A 20,819-nucleotide genomic window follows, 5' to 3' on the forward strand; every position below is an offset into this window, starting at 1 on the left:
TCCCTGTCCAGCCCCGCTGGCCCCAGGAGTCACTGTCCAAGCCCAAATGCAAGCAGCGCTGGACCCAGCATCTTAAAGTTCAAAAGGCCAAAGCTGTTAATCTGTGCAAGCCAGGGAGTAAGTGAGCGTGCACGTGGCCCGCAAGAGCACCCAAAGCCCAGCAGCAGCACAGCAAGCCGGGCTGAAGGCCAAGGGCAGGAACACAGTCAAGTCTGCTGGCCAAAGCAGATCTGTAAAATCAGTATTCAAGGAGCTGTTGTCATTGCTGTAGGAGTCCAAAACACAGATGACCCTGGGACACAGCCTTCTGTTCTACACAGATAGGGTGTAAAAGTTCTCGTTCTTAACACTGAGAAAAGGGATGATGCAGGACGCTGCATATACAGCTAAGGAGTTCACCATACAGGTTTGTACTTCATCCATATGCATCCAGCCAGAACACCTTGGGATCTGCAGCTTCTTTACCAAATGGGGCAAGGTGATCACCCAGTACACGGCTGGTGAGCGTGCACACTTGCTGCCGACGCTGGCCGTGTGTACATCTCTGCAGCAGAGCAGCCCGGATCCCCATGAAAAAAAAACCACTGGGAGCCGAGACTTCTGATGCTGAGGAGCTGCTGGGAACTTGCTCTACTCAGGTGCTTTGGTTTCCTTGAATTGAAAACAAGGTAGTAATATATGACCTGCAAGGGTGTCATTATCATTGCAGAGATCTTTGAGGTCCCTGGAAGAGAAGTGCTAGAGAAATGCAGCCTATCAAAAATGCAGTTTTCTCCTTGCCAATTCTATTCTGCTTCAAGGAAAGTGGCTTTTGCAATGACAGCTGGGATGAGCTGGTTTTGACAAGTCAGAATATGCAGATTTAGATGGAAGATTTAAGTGAAACATGACTAAAAGACTGAGACGGAGCACAGTGCTTTTGCTGTCCATGCCCAAGTGCTTCACCTTCCCTTGAAACAACCAAGGCAGGGTGTGCTGAAGTGTCAAGAAAGCCATGCTGGATTTCAGCAAGGCCCCAGCAAGTCCAGGAAGCGTGTAGAGTATGTTTGCTCAGATAAATTCTCCAGTGTATTTTCCCACTGGGCTTCTTGCTGGACCAGCCTGGAACTGAGTCAGCTGTGTCCTGGGTGATAATCTCAGCTCTTGTAACTCCCTGTAGATTCCAGGTAGTGGACTTCCTACAAGGCAGATTCTCACACCTACTTGCCACTTTCTAGAATTAATTTCTTTGCTGCTAAAAATTCTGTTTCTTTTATTTTAATTTTAAACCAAGGGTGGGATTTTCCTCCAAGTTTGACTCCCGCACACACACCTCTATGGGAGCTGCACAAAGCCACCCAGGGCAAGCTGAAAGACCATCCTTCCCTGCTCCAAGTGTAGGTCTTCATCACAGCCAAGAGCCCGGTTTACAATACACCATTTAAAATAAAAAAATTGTCCCCTATAATTCTGGGGCTTGAAGCAAACCTTGGGTGTGCCCAGGTAAATAGCAACAATCTTTTTTTGAAAGGGACAAGGTTTTTGGTTTGAAAATTTTTTTCTTGGAAACTTAGCTGACTCTCCAGGGACCAAAATCTGCACCTAAAGACAAGACTCAGCAATGCAAATGTGTGCTTACTGACCGCCCCAGCAGGCTGTGGGCAAAGCTGCATGCAGAGATTTTCCCTGCCAGTGCCCTGGGGGACACTGCCTGGACTGGGGGCTCCGATGGACTCTGCCTCATGGACCAGAAGAAAGGAGCTGTGAGGAGAGGCTGGGTGCACTGCACCCATCCTGATGCGCTGGGAAAAGCTGTGCTGGATGCACCAGTTAGTCACAGGGCTGTGCTGACAAGTGCTGGCGTGCACTTCAGCCTGCTCCCGCACACAGGGGAAAACATTCAAGAAAGGTTATCCTGATTTTATAGCATCAACTGACATCTTGGGCCACAACCTGGAGATTTTGCCAATATGTTAACTTTTAATTAAATCTTAATGCCTTAATTAATGCAAGGAGGGCTTAATTAAGGACTTAGCTAAAATTTAATACTTTAATGGGACTAAAGACTTTAATTTATCACTGGGCTGAAAAAGAAAAAAAAGCACAAGGGCTCACTCTGAAAGGCACATATGCACACCAGCCAATTATGAAAGAATCCTGGGGTGTCAGGTTCATCAATCAGAGCAAGCTGCACACAAGGGGGAATCTGCGGTTGTTCACATTTCCATGTTACCTGCCTAAAGCATAAGCATAGCTTGAGATCACTGCATTAAAAGGTACATGGTACCTTCACCTCTTCCCAAAGAAGTGTTTCTGAGCTAATGAAGCCCTGTTTCTGGGATGTCTAACTCACAGTGCAGCATCACTCTAGGAATGAGTCTGGAGGTGTCCTGGTGCACCTGCAAATGCACAGGCTCTGAGCCTACCAGCTGCCGTTTCGGGGCAGTGTGTGACTGAAGATGCCCCATCACTGGCACATGGCCCACAGCTCCCAGAGGACCAGAGAGCCATGCCCAGTGTTATTGCAGTGACAGGAAGGCATTTGGCTGGCTCTTAAAGGCCAAGTTTTCATGGGCCTCAGACCTCCACACCTCCCTTCTTCCTCAGACGGGATGTTTATCTACTTCTTGGTATTACTTGCGGCTGGGAAATATGAACCCAAGCCAATGAATCTCACTTTCAGCTCTTCAGGTGTGCTTGCATTACATAGCAATGCTTGTGCCACAAATAAGTGAGCTTCAAGGTGCTTCTGACTACAACGCTGATCTTTCAGAAGAATCATTTGCAGTCATTTGGCTTTCCAAAGCTTGTAATCCAGTGCATCAATTAATGTAGTTACTTGAAAAGTAATCAGGACTACTGACAAGCACGAGAAAAGCTACCCTTTTACATTCCCTTACACTGTGGTTTTGCCCTCTAGTATTTTCTGCAACTGACCTTGAAAATCTTCTGAAAGGTCAATAGGTATTATTGTGATTTTACCAGCAGAGAAGTTGAGGTATGGATGGGGCAGTAAATGGCTAATGCAAGATCAGACAGTGGCCTCAGATATTTTGAAGACGCTTCCCCACTAGGCAGTGTGCAGCTGCACTCCTTTGAAGGGGATTGGAGCTTAAGAGGAGCCTTAGGTTCAGAAAACGCAGCCCCTCTCCTGGGTGTAATGTGATACTATATGGGGCTTGGCATTTTGGTCAGACTGTCATTTCTTCAGAAATCTGCCCAGCCTATGGAGAAAGGACACATATGTTTCCTATAATGTGACTGTATGTTATTTTTCATATACATGGGAAGACTACAATATTTGAGAAGACTCATTACTTGCTATCCATTCATATCTGCAATTCTCTATGGAGTCACATAGACCTAATATGTTAACTACATCTGACACACAGAGGGCCAAAGCTTCATCTCTGTCCAAAGCGCACAGAGTGCAGCGCAGCGCGGCAGGACTGGTGGGTCAGGGTGCCGAAAACGGTCTCTATTTCTCTGCCCGCCTTCAACAGTCTCCCTGCAACCTCAGCAACGCTTCTGGCTGTTACTCACTGTCAGAGGCAAGACTGCAGCCCAGAGCAGTGACGCAGGGCACAAGGCTGCCGGTAGCCCAGACACATCCCCTGTGCTTGCATGCTACAGGGGCACCAATGCCCAGGGAACCTTCAGGAGCTCTGGGTGACTTTGCTACCCCCAGGATGTGCATAACCATGTGCAAAGTAGGGACAAGTGTCTGGGGAGGCACAAACATCAAATGCTCCCCAAAACCATGTTAGCAATTTTTCCCCATAAATCAAGAAGCTGTGATGGGTTCTGCCTGCCAGCACCCCTCGCCAGGATGCACGAGAAGCACCTTCCTCGCACGCTTGGCTTGCTGAGTCTGTGGGCTTAGCCCATGGAGGCAGCCTGGGGGTGAGGGGCTGGGAATTTGCCCTGTGCACTACCAGTAATTATTCCACTTTGATTCTTGCTCATCTCTGGCCCATGAAATCAAGGCCAAACTCTGGAGCATGTGCGGGGGGCGAGCAGATGGAAGCTGGGCCCAAACCGCCTTAACTGGTTCCACAGAGCCGCTGCTTTCCGCAGCGAGCAAGCCAGAACAATGTCATCTCAATACCCTGTGCTAATCTGGGGGAAACTGAGCGTGACCGACTTCACGCATGACAGCCTGGAAGCCAAGCATGGGAGGTCAGCACCAGCCTCACTCCGAGCTCCCGCACAGCCGGCTTGGAGAGACAAGGCACATGGACAGTGTGCCCCGCCCCAGCGCCTCGTCACTCTCAGCATCCACTGCCACTGTCCATCACACTGAGACCCCAGTCCCCACGCTGACAGCCTGGCTGCGCTTCCAGGGTCCCAACTACCAACCAAGAGAGGCTGGTGCAAGTTTCAGGCATGCTGTCATTAACAAATGAGGCACAGCGCTTGATTAATTCCACAGGTTTCTTCCATTAGGAGCCACTACATCATTGCTACACGAGAGCCTTCCTCCCCTCAGCACTGACCTTCCTCCCACAGCTCACCCATTTCCCTCGGCTGTGGAAGTTATTACAGACTGGTTATTTGAAAGACCTGGAAACCGGGGCAGCCGCTGCTTCCTTTCATCTCCAGCTCTGCTGCTCCTCACTCCTTGGCAGTTTGGAAGGATGGTGGAAGTAATTAATGGCTGGGGAGGGGAGGAGGAGGTGCTCCTAAGAGGGGAGTCAAAAATTCCTCTTGACAATGACCACATGTCTGAGGCTTGGCTACTAGTTCACCTGACAGCAATAAGGGTCTAATAGTCATTAGTCACCACTGCAGACATGCTCCATGCACTTCTCTATGCTCTTCCCCCCCCCACCCCCACCCCCCACCCCCCCCCCCCCCCGGTGAAGGCTGAAAATAAAACAGCATCAGCCACCCTGGTGCTTTCAACCACCTTTTGTTATCTTTCAGGGAAAAGACTGGGGAACTGATGGCTCAGAAAGCATTGTCAGCATGCCTAGCCAAAGGTAGGGGAAGGATCTTCAAGCAGAGAAGCACATCAGACAAAAAAAAGATTAAAAAACTCCACCTAAATTCCACCAGGAAATAAGACAGCTGGGAATGGAATACCCAATAGGGAATTCAGGCTGATCGATATGGAAAGCTTGTGTGGCTTGATCCCTCGCGGCCTGCAGCTCCCAGTTTACTCTTTCTGTTGAAGACCCTCTGTCTCTTCCTCAGCCACCTCTCCCATACCTCCCTGCCTTTAATTTCTCTCTGCACCTGATATTGGGTTATCTAAGGGCTTACTTGCAAAGAACTTTCTTCCTGAGGTGCAAATGACAGGCATGAAAATACAGTGATCACAATACAGTCCAAAACCAAGCGGGGAGTTTGGCTCTGTGACATCGTGTTCTGGGCAGTGGGGAGCAAGGGTTAGACCCCAGCCCTGTGCCTGCCCTGGGTGAGATGTTGAGGCCAGGAAACCTGTGTGCTGCTCTCCCTGCTGACTTTCCCACTCGCTCACACATGATAGTATCTGAGGTTTTGGCTCAGAGTCACCTGTAATTAGAACAAAACTGGCAACTTTCTGAGGCTAAACTCTAGATAAAATTGGTTGTGAATGAAAAAATAAAAGAGAACGAGTGCTGTAAAGTGGAAATTATATATCTGAGAGCTGATCAGAATCTAGAAGAGCGGCACGGGTATGCTAATACTCCTCCATGGAGGATTTGTATATTATGTTTTGGACTGAGTACAAAACCAAAGCATTTTGAAACAGGAAGGGAGTGTGGCTCTGGATTTTGGCAGCCAGTCTGCTTGCCAAACTGTCCTGCAGCCACAAGGCACGGAGAAACCTTGGGGCACTGCGTCTGTCCTAGACCTACTGACTCTGCGAGGCCGGCCAGCTAAGGTACAAACCCTGCATCGAGCCTTGCCCACCTATGGGCTTGGTATTGTCATCCGAGCATGCTGGCAAGGAGCAAGTGGGCTTGCTGGCAGTGCTCTGCACAGATCGCCACCTGGGACCTTCCAGCCTCCCTTGTCATGGGGCTGCTTCCCTGGGTCAGCTGGATTTTGGACTCTTAAAAGCCTTCCAGAGCAGAGGCTGCAACTTTGCTTTTCTGAGAACTCTTCAGTTTTTGTTTTATGACCCAGCACCTGAATTACCTATCTCCCCAGACCTCTGCCAGACAAATTAATCCTGGCATCCCTATTTTTCAACAGGAAAACAGGGGCGTAACAAATCACAGCAGCCAGTCCAGGGCCAGACAGATCTGACCTATTGAATCCAGGTCGCACTGTCCCTTAACCAGGGTCTTAATTGCTGGATCATCTATTCTTCCATTCACAGCTGTCCAGGACAGGAGTTTTCACCCAGAAAAGAGGGTAAAAGACTCACTAGGCCCATCTGCATTTCATAAATGTCTTTGCCAAGTTTTTCTGCCCTATTTAAGAGGGTCCAGGCATGCTTTATAAAATATAAGATGGAGAGGTCTAAGATAAAACCATTTTGTTTTGTGCTGCTCAGTATGGTACGTGATTTGGCTGCATTGGAAAAGCATTGATTACTTGCAAAAGAGTTCTCCTACCTGTCTGACCTAGACATCAGTCATTGTAAGTAATTGTCATATTACTTATATGACATATTACTTATCTGAGAGAAGAGCGGATCCTTTCACCAGCGGAGCAGCCATATGCTATACTGTTTCTGAGGAAAACTGCAACAGGCTTGACTGGTGCCCGGCTGCCATGCAGAAGTTAAACCAGATGAGCTGTGTCAGCCCAGTGAAGGCAAATGCATAGTAGCTGCTCCAAAACCCACTCTTCCCCTAGATCTGTCACTGACTGCATTGTTATCTGCAAGGGGGCAGAATGTAATCAGAAACACATTTTTGAGTGAAGGACTGACCTCTGCAGAATCACCAGGAATTTCTGAGGCTGTACAGCTGTGCAAGTGCCTTCCCATCACTGCAAGGCAGAGCCATGCCTGCTTTCGTTTCAGTGCTTCAAGCTCTCCTGTGGTGCTGAGCAGCATTTCTTTCCACCTTAAATCCATGCGCTGTGTTTGAAATATAGCTGTGGAACACTGAGACATTTCAGAAGATGGCAGTTTTATAGAGTCAGAAAGAATCAGCTGAGAGAGTCAGAGGCTCCAGGCAGAACCTCTCCCTACTCCAGCATTTCACCTAGGTACTTCTACAGTGTTCAATACTGTGAGTATGGCCACTCACTGCTTGCATCTTCCCTTGATTTAAGAAGCGAGAAACACAAAAATGTATACATAACCGTGTTCTGATGATTAATTATTCTCACTGATGAAAAGAAAAAAAGTGCCTAATTTATATTTACTTGGCTACAGCTTTCAGCCGTTAATTCTTGTTCTGGCTTTCCACTCTAGATTAATAGCCTTTAGTACCTGGTATTTTCCTTCAGAAAAGTTGCTCATCTACTGTAACCAAGTCACCCCTCAGACTTTGCTTTCGTAAGCTGGACAGACTGAGCTGTTTAAATATTTCACTCTGTTCAGCTTGGAAAAATTTTTGTAATCTTCCTTGTACCCTGCCCTTCCTCCCACCTCCATTTTTAAAAGTGTGGAGTTAACCCCAAATATGGGCCAACCAGCAGGTCCTAACATCAGTTCCATTGGTGTAACAGTGCCAGAACCCCCTCCTTACTGTTCCGTGCTGATCCTTTTTCAGAGCCTGAGAGAAACCCTAAGGCCATCCCAGGACACAGTTCCCACTCCAAAACTATTCCTATGAAAGCAAAACTCACTTTGGGGTCAGGCATACAAGAGCTCTGGAGACTCTGGCCTTAGTCTCCAATGGGAGCAATAGAGGAAATTCTGCAGCAGCTACTAACAACCTCAAAATGTAATTCATTTCCTGCAAAGTATTTTATTAATATCCCCTGAATAGCCACATTCTCAGAAATGTGCAGTCCCCCTAGGTGTTCAGCATTGCAAACCTTTGAAAACCTGTCCCCAGGGCTCAGTCTGGAGGGTGCTGAACACCTTCACATCTCATTGAGACACTGGGCACTGAGGTGCTCAGCACCTCCAAGGCTGTGGACCTTAGCTGTCAGTCAGAGAGAAAATCTCTCCTGAAGCTAAACATGCAACACGCTGTGCCTGGAGGCTGCATTTGCGTGCAGAGGTGATGTGTTCAGCGTGGTTGCTCCTGGCAGCAAGCTGATCGCACTTCTAATGTTTCTGAGCAATGTGCGCTCTCTGTGAAGCTCCTGTTGGCTCTCTGGGAGGGAAACTCATCTTGCAGCCTCTGTAAATGCACCAGCTTCAGGCTTTGAGATGGAAAGCCTGGGAAAGACTGGCTGGAATACTGATGACAGGAGCTTACTATGGCAATTGCTGATAAAACTTCCTTCACAAAATAAGAGCTATGCTTTCTTTGCTCTCTTTCAACTTTATTTTCAGGACTACATGTAGAAATGAAGTGCAAAAATCCTTTATACTAAAACTGTAAGGACAATAACAGGAACAGAAATGGAATAAAACCACTTCATCATTGCTTTGTTTCCTTAATTTGTTCTCATTTAGTTGATTTTTCCCTAAACCCATTCACAAACTGATTTCATTTCCAAAGAAAGGATGGATCGGTAGTTCTAATGACCACGTTAATTTTCCAGTAATTTAGAGGTGACTGGTATCAGGGAGCAGGTGAGCTGAACATAGGGTTTTTCTTCTAATTTTGCAAGTAAGGGCAGGCCTCACAATTCTCTTGCATACATAAATCCCATAACTGCCTATGCACCTCATACACTGGATTAAAACCTTTTCAAGGTGAGAAGTTGTAGCCACAATGCTGTGGTTGGAAAGCTGAGTCTTCACCTGGCATTGGGACAACTCATTCACTAATTCCTGATCTTGACAGCCAGCACTGCACTCTGCTAAAATCAAGTGGAATATTTTCAAAAGCACTCCCAAAAGTTAAAACTTCTATTTTAACAGCCAAAATAAGAAACAGCCCAAGTCCAAAAGACTTGGCACATAGCAGTGTCCCTTTGAAAATCTCCATAGCCACTTCTGTGCTTTTTTATAACATCTAGCACCTTTCTGCCATGTCCAACTTCTGGGTATCAACCCCCATGACTTTTTTGCAGCTATCACAGTACTTGCTCTCCTTCTGTCCCAAGGCTCAGCTGCCGGATCAAAGTCCCTGAGCAGCAGAGCACTTTGCTACTCTTCATGGTTGCTGGGAAACACCTAAAAATGCAAAACCAAACATATCCTAAAGGCTTAGACGCCAAAAGGAAGATTATATTTTTAAACTCTTAAATTTTTGGCCTGCTGCATACATTTTGATCACTGGGGGTTTTGCAATTATGTAAATGGCTGGAAAGCCCTCTGAAGCTGTGGCCGAGCTGGAGTACAGACCAATATCTGTAATGCAATCCCATGATGACTTAGGAGTGCCACTTCAGGCAAATACTCCTTTCCAAGATAAAGAGCAATAGACTATTGCAATAAGCTGGGTTCTTTTCATTCTTTTGCCTTCCCAATGTTTGGCCCAAGTCCAAATCCTCTCTGCTCTCCACCCACCCATCAGACATATTCTGCTAAATATCCTGTACTCTTGTCATTTTGGCAAAAAATAAACTATGCACGAGAAAGAATTATGCCTGTGAGGCTCTCATAAAAAAATTCCTGTGAACAATAAATCAAAACAAAATAATAATTATCACCAGCCACAGGACCACATTTATGTCTCTCATATTTTCCTCTTACTTTTCGTAGATTATCAAGTCTACACAAGAGTGAGAACTAGATTTTCCTAAAGATACCAATATACTGGTAATCTCCAACTCTGAAACTGAAGCTCACCTTGTCTACAAGAGACTTCCCTATGCTGTTTACAGAGAGGGTTAAAATCTTTTCTTAGAATTAGAAATGGTACATTTCTGTCCTGGAAACAAGATGCCTTATTCTTTTCTATGGCTACATAAATCTTCCACAGTCCCTGTGCTATCTTCTGACTTGCATTTAATAAATAAAGAGTACTTATAAAGTGATTTTTCTTCATAGACTCCCAAAGGCATTGACACATACACACATACTTTGTAGATGAGGAAATAGAGGCACAAGAGACTTGCCCAAATTCACAATACGGCTGGGTGAAGGCATCAGCCTCCCAGACGCCTGATCTCACCCAGCAGGTGTATGGCCCTTCACTGAGCAGCGCTGGCACAGCAAATCCTTATCAGGCTTGGGACCACTGAGCACAGGGAGCATCCAGCCCTGCAGGAACAGTGCCCGGCACAGAGGTGTTCTCCAGCCATGCTGGGGTTGGGGAACACAAGCGGGTCTGAGACAGGAGTTTCCTGCTCCTGCAGAGAGGGTTGAGCTGTATGAAGAGGGGAAGGGCCAGTGAGACCACCTTTCCTCCCCATTTGCCAGGCACTGCCCCCTTTTTGGATGCTGGGCTTCAGTGTGATATGGGCCAACTGGACAGAGTGGAGGTTTAGAAGGAAACATTCACTAAAGAAATGTTGAAGGAATCAGCATGGTTCAGTCTAGAAAAGAGAAGGAAAAGCAATACTCTGCTGTTTTTCCTAGTAAGGCAAAGTACTAATGGCTCACAGTACCTGAAACAATTTGGAGTTGTGGCAATCAGCACCCAGAGCTAAGGTGTATAATCTTACCTTTCGTTCTCCAACAGCCTTGGAGCTTGAACAGAGCCAAATCCTTCGAAAAGCCTAAGAGCAGATGGAATTAATGTATGAAACCCCAACAAAATAAATATGTATGGGACTCTTCCTAACACCTCACAGAAGCTCAGACAACCATCCAGCCCTTGAGTCAGCAACTATCGGCTTATTCCCACTCCCAACAGGCAAAAGGAGCTGTGACTCGGTGTGCTCTTACAACAGCAATTATGCTCATTAGAGAGGAATTAATTCTTCTACTTATCAGCCAAGTTCAGAAGACTTTTTTAAACTAGTTTGAAAATACATTCCCCCATAGGAAAATATACCGTGATTCTACACTTTTGCTGTATTGCAGCATTTCTGGAACTTAACTCCACCTTTTGCTGTGTGAAAAAAAAAAGAAAAGAAAAGAAAGAAACGCTTGTAATTGCTAACCAAATCCCCTGAAAAGGGGCATTGAAATAATAATTTTTTGATGAGTTCTTACTGTCAGGATTAAGTAGGAAATGATGGCAATGCTTTTATGTTAATACCTCAACTTTTGTGTCAATACATTAGCTATGCTAAGTGTCAAACAAAATCCCGAAGACAAACTGATGTAATATGAAAAAGGTGCAAGCCCAGCCAGATGCAGAGCAGTTACCACAAGCGCTGCATAAGGATGACCCTCACTCCCCACACAAGCCACGGTAATTAATGTGTAGCCATACAGTTAACAAAAGATAATTGAAGGCATTGGAGATTTACAGAGAGAAACAGCAGGCATCTAAGCTGTGGCTGGGTTCCTCTAGCATGTTTGCCCTGTGGAGCATGGTACAGATGCTGGAGACCACAGACACAAGCCATTAAGTTCAGGTTCAGCACAGACCAGCACTTCTGATGCCATGATACGCTGTTTGTGTGACCTAAGCACTGCATACAGGCTAGTAAACCCTAAGATTTATAGGGCTAATGCAACCAGATTGCATCCAAATCCAAGCTGGTTTACATCTAACCGCTTTAGGTATCCCTGCAGTATGCTCTCCTACTCATCTTGTCTGCAGGTATCACAGTTTGGTCCCTCTGGCAGACCCTAAAATCTTACTTATGCTCAGAAAACCAAGCCCTCTGAAAGCATCCACAGAGGATGACTAATCATGTAGCACGGTGAAATGCTACGAGAGAAGGAGCTGAAGAAGGTAATACGCTACTCAGCTCTGTGATAGCCTGAAGGTTTTCGTGTCTGCTACATTTTTGATGACATGATGTTTGGGAGGAAGGGAACAAAGGGGTGACATGTTAGCAGTGGACTTTCTATCCATGAATAGCTTCCTCTTACAGAAGTGTGTTCTGAGTGAGCCCAGGACACTCATACCTTGTCTCCTGACCATGTACCTGGCTCTGCAAAGGTCTCTGGAGGGCTTGTTCCCTGCCTTCCTGCTCTCTCTGCTGGCAGTAACTAATCCCCAATCAGCTGATGTGGAAGAAACTTCATAAATGAAATTTCAATATGCTCTGACTTTGTAAGTTTTCTGCATAAATTTGGGCTAAATACTGATTGTATGAGTTGACCAAACACTTCAAATACAGGAAAAACAAACACTGAGAGAGAATACACTTTCCTGGCTGCTCACAAACTTAGAAACAAACGAGCTGCAGAGTTGGAAGTCTCTGTTCTATTAATAGCTTTGTAGACCAGCATGGCTGCACAAATGTACATCGCTATCATGGGGCCCACCAATAGTCCATATAGATACTTCATGGAATATCCTAAACCTCTTCTTCCCCATTAAGTTTTGGTTTGGTTTGGGTTTTTTTAATTTAGAAACAGGAGATGCTGCTATAACAAGCAGGGCTGTAGATTTAAAAAAAAAAAAGTCATAATACTTGTCCTTCTAAGAAGACCAAGAATACAATGCAGTATAGGACAAACCCAGGAATAAATAGTGTAGTCTGCAAAAATGAACACCCTGTGAATTGTGGAGAACTCTGCTGTAGTAGAGGCAGTGGGACACTGAGTTGGGGTCCAAATGTTATCACTGAAAATAATCTGATACCACTTGGTAGCACAGGGTGTTTCTGTGGGACAGAGTGAGCAGCGTGTGCTGGGTTTGGAGGGTCACAGATTTAAGGCCAGGCTGACATCTTACGTTGCTTGGGCCAAAGAGCTCCTCCTGTGACTTCTACACTCAGTCATCCATGGCAGGGTGTTAGGGGGAAGACTGAGAAGACACATGGTAAGCCTATTAGTTTTATTTTCGTAACTACAGTCTCCCAAATATAAAAGCCAAACAAGCACATCACAGGCCTGGCAACATGAGGCACAATCTTGGAATGTGACTGCATGGTAATGTCGAGGGCAAGTTTCTAAACACTCCCCACCCTTCCCTGAGAAATGCAAAGACACGGGCTATTAAATAATCTCTTCATTTTCGTAATTTAGTTGCTGTTTGTACAGTGCTTTGAACGTGCACAGTGCCACAGCACAGAAATGCTAAGTACTGTGTCATTTAGCTGCAAAGCCTGTGATAATCCCTCATTATGAAATAATAATTAATCATCATCATTTTATTCAAGAGCTCCTCACCCCCACCCCCACCCAAGCCCTACAGGCACTGACCAAACTCTCTCCTGGAGCATGTCTGGACAGGACAGGTTGGCTATGGATGCAAAGTTCAGGTATGAACTTTCCCAAAGTTCAGGGCTGTGCCTACCTGCGCGTCTTACCCAGCCCTGTGGAGGGACAACATTTCCTAATCTCCAGCGGAGGATCAAAGCTGCAGATCCACCCAGCCCAGCCATTCCCATCATCCTCACTAGTCCAGAGAGGGAAATTGAGACATTCAAAGGGTAACTGAGGACTTTGAGAGGTTGCATCTAAAGGAGATCTTTCCATGAGGGGCAGAGTTCCTGACTCAGCCATCTCTGTGGCATGTGTAAAGATGGGGCAGATCTTCCAGGCCTACCTCCCTGAGGGCCAGGGCTGTCCTGTTTTTAGGGACTGTGCAGAGCAAGGTGAAGGGCATTGGGAGGCTGTCTGGTTTCAGAGTCAGCATTATTAAAAGCAATTTAAATTTAGAGTATCACAAAATAGCACAAAAATACAGTCATGGCTGCTGCAGGCAGAAGAAAGAACAGAGCCTGGACACGTGAGAAGCCAGAAGGGATGTGCTACAGCAATGCTGGGACATGGATCTGGTCCCTAGCCACTTCCACCTGCCGTAAAGTCCCAGTGCACTTAACAGCCTGGGTGAGCACCCCTGAAATGAAGAGGCAATAGACAGGGCTTGGTCATCAAAGAGAAAGATGCAGGTCCCTCCTGCTGCTTGGGACCCTGAGCTCTCCCCAGCAGTTGGCAGTGCAGATGGCAAATAGCTAACCTGAGCGTAAGACCTCTTTCCCTCCCCATCCCACCTCTTAAAAGACCCATGATTCTCACCAGGCATGAGGATGTCATATCTCTTGTGGGAGCTGCTCTGCTTTGTACAATACACTGTTTCAGGGCAGATGTAGATGTTCATGTGGAGATGCGCATTCCTACGTGTTTGAAGGTTTGGGCCTAAGTGTCCTAACTTACCTTTAACTTGCAAAACACAACTCCCCCAGCATTACAAACATCCTTACGGCCAGCAGGTCTCCCACCAGCCCTGGTCACCCTGTAAAACTACCTCTTAGCCTTCTCCCAAAACTTTACTGAAGAGATGTCTGCAGCTGCTCCTGTCTACTTTAAAGCCTTATTAAAACTAAAGTGAAAAATATTGTGAGATGGTTCATATTCCATCATGCTTTCTGGGGAGAATACAGAATTAAACTCCTAGATACTGAAACAAGGACAAGCTTGGGGTGAGCAAAGTTATTTCTGAATGCCAAACAAACGTGAGCCATTTCCAGTACATCCTCACAAATACGCAGCACTCAAAGGCTGCTAGTTTAGCAATTTGTCATTAAATTGACCAGTAAAAAGAATGGCTGTGGCTGGGGATGGCTGCTATGAAGGGTCATTTAGACACAACACTACTGGTAATCCTTTGGTATAAGAAAAGCATGGGAGAGTCCGAAACTGTGGTGGGCAGTACCGTTGAGGTGGAGCTCCACTAATTTTTGCTCTTCACCTATGAGAGCTACACAAAGTCTCACTGTGCCATTGCTAGGGTTCAGGTATGTTTTAAGAATTCATTTTCTTAGTTAAGCTTTTCTTTTGCAACTCTGCTTCCAACTTTACAGTCAAGCAGCTGAACTCTTTTTGATGCAAATTAAATACATACTAATTTTAGGCTAGCTCAATATTTAATGTGAAACCACTCCCCCTTCCTGGAGGTAGCAAACCTAAATAAATCAGAATTGCTGACATGCCCCTTTAAGCTACTGCAGCTGAGCTAGGAATGGTGGAGCACTGGTATCAGGCAGCACCAGGTAAAGGGAGACCCCCACCCCTTAGCAGATGTCACATAAGACTTTCTGGCATGGAGCAGACTACAGCAGGGCAATACACTGCTCTTGCAATGTACCCCTTATTGGCGCCTCTATTCCTGTGAAGTATTACAGTGATATTCATGATACTGTGAGCAAAAATAATGCTAACAAAAATTCGTGCAGGATACATTAAATAGCCTGAAACCACTTCAAAGAGAGAATACAAAATAAAATAATAATTTAAAAAAATTAAGAGGCTGGGATCTGGGGAGTTTTTGGAAGTATCCTGGACAGATGTATTCTTGTGCTTTCGGTTCAACAAGCTTTTCACTATTCTTTTTCAATAGCCTGGAAGAAAATATAGTACCAGCATTGGAAAATAAATCCAGAGAACACTGGCAGCAAATTGGATTAGCTTTTCACTCTTAGGAGTCTTTTTCTTAGGAGAAGGCAGCCCCAAGTAGATCAATTAATATGAGAAAACAGACCTGAATTTCTAATTGTGAATGGTATTCACAACTGGAACAGAAGTGGCTTCTCCATCATTCACACTGTTAAAATGTCGAAGCGGACATCTTTCTGTAGTAGAGCAGGGGAGTTGTTATGTGTCCATAGATACTGTTGGAATTCCTGCCAGAGCTGAAGATCTTTGGTCTGCAGTTAGAAAACAGGTCTCTTCTGCCCTTAAAATGTCACTAATGAAATTGGACCAGGGCTAAAGCTTGTTCAGAGTTACACTGGATTTAATCCAGAGCAAATCCATGAACCTGTTCAATATGCTCTAGGTTTACACCAGCATAAAGAAGAATAGACTTTCGAGCTCTCATATTTAGATTTTTACTTTCTTATAGGAAAACAGACAACACAAAACCCAGACAGCTTTCTTTTCAGGGATTTGATGACATATAGTAAGACACTTTCCAAGTTATCTTTGCTATGCATCCAGCTCACAAGCTGGGACTCTCACTCTTTCTCTTTGCTCTTCAGCGGGTTTCCATGCAAATCAGGTTGTTTGCCTCTTGGCCATAGATATTTCCGCAAAAAACAACTCTCAGACAGGCTGACATTTCCAAAGTGCTTGGAGGGACAAATCTGACCATGCTGTTGTGTAGCCATGACACAGTATCAGATACTGACCCAGAGGGAAGATTTTTCTGCTGAAAAGGGAGTTAGAAATAGATCCTTTTACTTATGTCACAGCTTCCTGACAGTAAAAGATGAAGTGGGATAGAAAGGGACACTGGGGAAGACTGGCTTCACCACAGAGCCTTCCTCCAGCCAAGACTGACAGTGGGTTCACTAAGGAAAAGCAAACAGCAGTTTCCAAAGCACATAGCCCCTTTTTCCATCCTACAATGGCAGCAAAATTGGCTCCAGCTGGGAAGACAGGAGGAGAATGATGAGGACCTGGACTGTATCCCTGACTGAACAGTTGTGTAATCCCAGACAGGTCATGACAAACATCCTAGCCTCAGTTTCCCCATCTCTGAAAACGGTGAGGTGATATTTTGGCATGTCTATTAAGATAGATTTGCAATGGAAAAATTTGCAATAATATTAAAAATATGATCACAGAGCGCTGAGATGTGCCCTCCTTTCTTCTTACACCAGCCAGGTTTGACAACCCAAAGGGCAAGAGACATGGTGGCACAAAACAACCACAGCAGCTGAATAAAAACTCATCCACTGGGACCTGATTTTGTTCTTACTTATATGGGTACAGAACCAATGTGGCAATGGAATTACGTCCATTAAGGAAGAATTTTTATTTTTCTGAGAGATTAGTGGTATTGTTTTAGAGATTTTCCTCTTTGTTGCAACATTTTATTTTGAAAGATTATGGTCACATTATACCAAGACCAGTAATGAACTTCAGTGCTTCATATGGCATAATGAAATACTAATCATAGCATTTTGTCTTTGCATACCCATTGAGTGAACAGCCGCTCTCCAAAGCCCTCTGGTGATTACACCATCTCATTGGTATCTACCCTTTTAAAAAACACTTGAGAAAATAAAATAAAAATTGTGCTGTAAGCTTCTTCCCATCAGAAACCACGGGGATCTTAAGCTGCAGTAAGAAAAAAAGCCTTCTCTGGTGCCTGACAGCAAGTTGCATTCTTTGCCGAACGGGAGGTCAAGAGGTGACCTTGCTCCTGCCCGACTTCCTGATCCTCCCCAGCTGCCAGCGCTGCGCCTGGGAGCCCTGAGCTGCTCCGGGCTTCCTCGCAGTGCAACGGCTCAGCGCAGCCGGCACCAAAATGGCCTGACAAGGCTGGAGGGAAAAGGAAGCTGCTCCTATTCCCACAGCCTGTTGTTTGTTTTTAATGGTAAATGGCAACTCCATCACTGCATCCCACAGGTCCCAGGGAGGAGAGACATGGCCTGCGCAGGGACTGTGGGCTGGTGAGCAGCGCAGGTGCCACCACTGCTCCAGCTCTGCAGGGGTTCGGACAACGCTGCAATGGGCAGCGGGTGCCTGGGAAGCATGGGATGTCAGCCCTCTGGTCTTACCCCAAGACTGCTTTGCTTGGTACCAGATTTCTAAATTTCTCTTCCTTTGCTTCATAGCCTCTTAAAAAAGAGCTGACACGTAGTATCAGGGCTGATTTTTTGCTTATTAAATAAGTACGTGAAAGTTACCGGAGATTCTTGGAGTAGAGGTGTAAAGAACCATCATTACAAAAAGAAAAAAACAGAGTAAGTCATAACAAATAGAATGTATTAGTGCATTTACATGAAGAATTTGAAAACTAGAGGACTCATCAAAGCAGATGTTTTTGTAGAAACAATCTGAATGCATTGAAAAGGCAGCAAAAACATCCAATTTAATGCCCAGTTCAGGAAAGCATCCTTACCCAATAAAGAAGCCTAAATGCTTGTATAAAAAGGTTAAGCATATACTTTAATGATTTTCTGACTCATAAATTATATTTCATTCATAGAAAAAAGGTATTTTCAGTTATGTTCAGTGCAGGGCTAGAGATAGAGAGTACCTTCGCTCATAGGACTGTAGCTGTTTTGGGTTTTCGTTTGGACCTGAACTACTGCCAGATGGGACACTGCAAGGTCTTCAGGAATGGGAGCTCTGTGGAAGAAGGGACAGGACCAAAGCACATAATTTGTATGATGCACAAATTCAAGCTCTTTTTCTAGTTGCAAACACGCCACAGAGTAGAGGCAGCAGCTGATCAATGCACTGTCACTGTATTACAGTGGCCCTCTTAGACATCTCAGTCCTTCAGCAAGAGAGCCGTAGCAACAAAGGAACAGTCAAACTCCATCACAAATGTTTTTTTCTGGACAACCAGGAGCACAGACTTTTGCTTCCGAGGAAATGTCTGTGAGAGCAGGCAAGGGAGATATGCAGGAAGCCCAGCACCCGATCCAACTTGTCTTTCTCATGTTAATCACTTGTCTGTCACAGCACAACAGGTAAATCTCATTGTACAAGCAGGCACTTGGAAGACAAAGGCAGCCGGCAGTATGTGAGGCTTAAAATGACTGGCAAGTACAGAAAATCATCCTACCTGAGACAATTACATGCTGGTCTGCAAGTTAGCTTGGGGTTCCCTGTTTGAGAACCTGGCCTTCAAAAGCACTGCAGACATACAGTGTTTCTTTTGCAGAATAGATGTATTTTGCTAAATAAACTTGTGCTGGCCTGGCTGTATCATAAATCCTTTGAGCTTGAAATTCTTTACAAATACTCTTAGGCGTTATGGGAGTTAGTGGGTTTTGCATAGCGCTGTAGTAATACTGCTGTCTCACCTGACATACAGCTTCTTGTGAGAACATGCTCTTCCCAGCTGACTTCTGAAAATGAAACTTAAGAGGAGTTTTACAGGAGAGATTTCCAGTACATGGAGCCGTATGGAGGGCTGCAGCCTCCTCAGTTTTTCCAAATCATCACTTGCTTCCAGAAGAAAGGAAGAAATTGTGAATACCATAACTGACTCTCCTAGCTTCTTTGCAAAGCTGCCTATCTCTGCTCTTCACTGCAAAACATCACTTGCCCCTGGTCTGCCATAGCTTTAGCTGATGTCACACAGTAACAATGCATGCACAGGTGCACTGGCAAGAGAAGTCTACTTTATGGCCACATCCACACTGGCACTGACCGGCGTTAGGTTATACCCACATCCCACAGCAAAAGTTATTATACACTCACTCACGGCTACTGCTTTGTGTTTGATTCTGCTCTGTATAGCTGTTGTACCCTTAGGATTTAAATTGTCAAGCAAAGAGCCTGCTCTCTATTTTCTTTGCTCTTGTTCTGTGTCTGCTTTACATACTGATGGAGGATTACGCTGGTTTTACCTGCTTGTCAGGCAGCTATTCCACTAAGTACTAACTGCATTGTTCTAAATCTCTCACATTTCTTGACTAAAATTCAGTTTACTTTTTTTGTCACAAGAACCACATGTCTGATTGTCCTGGGCTCATTCTCTTTCTCTGGTTTTCCTTGTCTTTTCAAAATGAAAAGCTTCCAGAAAAGCTTTAACTTGAGCTAATGGAAGGGGAGATTGTTGTTTTTAAGGCAGATGTGTGTCTAAGAGCATTTTGGCACAGCAGAAGGGGAAAAAAATAATACAGCCAAAGCAAAGGCTTCAAAGAAAGTCAGTCCCTGCTGTCATTATTCTGCATGCTGTACAGCAGTTGGTGTTTTGCTACGGCATGGAGCACAATGACCGCATATAATCTCTTCTTTGTGCATCTATTACACACACACCTCACATTCGATACGTCTTTAGGTCTCCCTTACTAATGTACCTCCTCCTCCGTCACAGGATAGTCCCTGGGTGCCCCAGCTGTTGGTGAATGTGGATGGGAAGAGACCCAAAGAGCAGTCAAGACATTTCAAGAGCATGGGCCATACACAAGTAATGGTTTGTTAATGGGGAAATCTAGGGCCAACTTCTTAGCCAGGGTTGAAGCAGTGGTAGGTGGGCTGTGAAGCAGCAGGGGGACATGGAGAGGAAGGGTGCCTGGCCAGGGCTCAGCAACATTAAGGGGCTGGAGAGTGGCACTCATCCAACTTGCTCCCATCTTCTGCAGCTGCCACTGCTGGTTTAGGGTTTCTGTGCTAAAGCACTCTGCTTGGGGGGAAGGGGAAGGATGGTGTGGAGGCAAGTGCCAGGGCAAAAGGGAGACAAATATTTCATTTGTTCCGGGGCCTGAAATAGCTCTTAGAAGCCCTGAGTGTGAGAGTCACGTTGCGGGGAGGCGGGGGGAGGTGGGTGCCAATTTGTTAGCAAAGCCGCTTCAGAGTTACACCAAAGATTTATGAGCATCTGGATGGTCCTTCCAGCAACAAAATACTGCTCAGGGTAGGTAAGCCTCATGCTCTGGAAGGATAACAGAGCTCAGACACATTTACTCAGTCTGGCCTGGCTGGAGAGCACTGTTACCCACACGCTTTCAAGGTGGCATCCAAGGCCCTGGAGTTGAAAGCTGCCCTGGGGAGTCACTTTTCCCTTGATGTTCAGTTGCAGTTGGCCATTAAGTGCCTTTTAAAATGTCAGCCAGAGGGTTAAGGGACAGACCACAGTCTGGTAACAGAGCCAGGGAAGAGCCAAGACAAGAATCTGACCCGTGAAGTTTATAGGCACAACACCCTGGGCTCAGCAGCTCTGAGAGGCTATTATCCACATTTCTGATTCACACTGGTGTTTTAATATAAAATATAATGTTTGTTTCGTCAGTTTTGATGTGTGTCCTAATGAAAAGAACAAGGCACCAACCTGCAGAATAGAAGTCCTAGATTTTGGCCCTGAACCCCTGTTATTTCAGAAAGGCAAAAATGAAACCAACAAACCAGTGCA

At 45.5% G+C, this 20,819-nt stretch overlaps 1 protein-coding gene and 2 long non-coding RNA genes across 3 annotated transcripts in view; 2 read left to right on the forward strand and 1 right to left on the reverse strand.

The window, feature by feature from the left end:
• The window catches only part of LOC308058355, a 76,171-nt gene extending 63,883 nt beyond the window's left edge, over window positions 1–12,288 (forward strand). The window contains exon 2 of the long non-coding RNA XR_013925781.1: window positions 1–12,288. This exon is cut by the window's left edge and continues 17,436 nt beyond it. This is a non-coding gene — a long non-coding RNA (uncharacterized lncRNA).
• Window positions 1–20,819, reverse strand: part of TBX1 (T-box transcription factor 1) — a 153,160-nt gene that overhangs the window by 89,907 nt on the left and 42,434 nt on the right. The gene's annotated exons all lie outside the window — the stretch shown is intronic.
• LOC308058356 overlaps window positions 15,453–20,819 on the forward strand; it is a 41,404-nt gene continuing 36,037 nt past the window's right edge. The window contains exon 1 of the long non-coding RNA XR_013925782.1: window positions 15,453–19,877. This is a non-coding gene — a long non-coding RNA (uncharacterized lncRNA). The remainder of the gene's footprint in view (window positions 19,878–20,819) is intronic.

This window comes from Falco punctatus (genome assembly GCF_963210335.1).
Source record: "Falco punctatus genome assembly, chromosome: 1".
Classification (NCBI taxonomy): domain Eukaryota; kingdom Metazoa; phylum Chordata; class Aves; order Falconiformes; family Falconidae; genus Falco; species Falco punctatus.